Genomic DNA, 2,455 nt, shown 5'->3' on the forward strand with positions numbered 1-2,455 from the left:
CACTATGCTACCAGAGCTCCTCATGACTACACAGAGGTTATTAATGAAGTATATTCAAACAGACCAGAAATTACAGGATGAGCCTCTCCAAAACCCTGAGAAAAAATGGCTTACTAATAGAAGCAGCTTTTATCATAAATGTGTAAAAAGCGCAGGCTATGCTATTGTTAACCTGCATGAAGTAATTGAAGTTGCCCTCTTATCACCAAATACTTCAATTCAAAGACCCTAAATTGATGGTCCTGGCCAGAGCTCTGGAACTAGGAAAAAAGAATGTTTTGACCACAGACCCCAAGGAGAATGCAACTACACCTAATACTTAAACCTGTGAACCAATTGAAGATTTAAAATTTTCATTCAAGAAACAAGTTTGACCATGTCCTCTTTTTACTTTCCCTTCTTTTACCTCTTGTTTTGGTGTCACCCCAGAAATTTGACAAGTAGACCATCCTGTAAGAGTCATAACTGGAAATCCTTTCACCTTAACTTGGCTTGTAAACACAACCCTGCCTGTACATCCTACTCATTGGTATAAAGTAAATGGGACTATTAAAACAATATTTTTTATATTTAAGGCATCAAACCCTTCTCTTGATAAAAGAATTACTTCCGTTTTTGATGTTTCCATATCTAACAATCCAGACTTTTCTATACAAGTGACTGAGGCTACCTTACCTAATGACAGAACATTTTATTATATAAAATTTAAAAAGGGGAGCCCAAAAGATGTTCAGGTCGCTTGAGGAAAAGGCACCCCAGTTAATGTTGTAATCTATCAACATTCTATTGGACATCAGAATGGTTGGGATTGAAATACCAACAGCCTGGTAAGAATCTCAAAACCTGTAGCTCATGGAGGAGAACTCAGTAACTGGTGGATTTGCCACCACATACCTAGGTCTGGAGAACTGCTGAGCCCTCTTTCAGCACCTGTACTTAATTATCCTATTTCTCTACTCAATTTCACCCTGACTCATACACACCAATTGTCGTTAGCCGTTCCAGCATGCTTAATCACTTACCCTGTTCAGGGGTCTTGCTTCTCTCTAACCAGGATCTTTAGTTTCTCCTCTTCACAGTGACAGTTAGGAGCTGAGTGCCCCAGAGTTACTTCCCCTAACCAATAATTCTGGGACTTCCACTTGTTTCCCACATGCAATACATCTTTATATGAACCCTGGGTAGACAGAGCAAATAATTCCATCCCAAATAGAGCTAATCCATTTATTAGCACTAGGAATTGAAGAAGCTCTGAAAATTAAAACTACATTCTTAAAATTCTTTGAGTTTATACTGGAAGCTCCGGTGGCATAGTGCCTAAAGCATTTGACTGCTACCAGAAGGCTGGCGATTCAAACCCACCAGCCAGTCCTCAGAAGGAAGATTAGGCAATCTACATTCATAGTGTTACTACCTTGGAAACCCAAGGAGGGGTCACTGTGAGTCTGATCCAACTCCATGGCAATGAGTTTAGTTTGGTTTTGAGTTTATACTAGATAACCACTTGGTTCTGAATTATTTGTTGGCTAAACACGGGAGTAAATAAACTTGTTGTACCTGGGTGAATGCTATTAGTGAAGTAAAAAGTGGATTAAACACCCTTAAACAAGTTGTTGAATGTACACAACCTAAGCCCCGTGGTACAAGTGAAAATTTTAGTTGGCTTTCTTCTTTGTTTCCTAACAAAAATTCTTAGTTTCTAGCACTGCTTACAACTGTTGTGATAATAGTGAGCATTTGCGTTTTTTCACCCTGGCTTATCAAGTACATAATGTGCGGGTCGCACAAAGACTCCACTCTACATACACTATTATGCCTTTCACTACTCCCCTTACCTTAGTTGAGGCCAAAGAGGTATTCTATTCAAATCATTAAATTGTTCCACATCCACATATATCTCCCAGACATTTTTAACAGCCAGTGTAGTGGGACTTTAGGCCAATAAGGTGTAGGTAGGCCTTCACTCACATTCAGCAGGAAGTAGTTACAGAAGACCTGAGACCTTCACCCATATTCCTAAAAAGAATTTTGGCCTAAAATTCCTTTAGTGAGTAAATGCAATAGTATAGACAGGTTAGAATTTATGAGAGAGGAATGTGTGTTCTAACCTGAGTTCCATATTAATCCTGTTCAATCTAAACTTTGAATTATTCTGCTACATGTAGCCATAATCATACAAGAATCCTGTCCTTGCAACCACATTCCTAAGATCATAAAATCAAGGCAGGACAGCTCACAGGACAGGACAATTTAATTTCTTAGTTCATGAGGCGAAGGAAGAGACACTGCAAAAGAAATAATGCAAATATAAATTTATGACTTAAATGGCCTTTCCTAACAACAGGCCATTGTTGAGATGTCTTCCAGCTCACTGTCTGAGGCCAACATTAACCAGTTTTGGAGCCTGTGCACCCCTGTCCCTCCTTTGCCACTGGATGAACTAAGATGGCCGATC

Source organism: Orycteropus afer, unplaced genomic scaffold (genome assembly GCF_000298275.1).
Source record: "Orycteropus afer afer isolate SDZICR_OR568_19922 unplaced genomic scaffold, OryAfe1.0 scaffold00125, whole genome shotgun sequence".
Taxonomy (NCBI): domain Eukaryota; kingdom Metazoa; phylum Chordata; class Mammalia; order Tubulidentata; family Orycteropodidae; genus Orycteropus; species Orycteropus afer.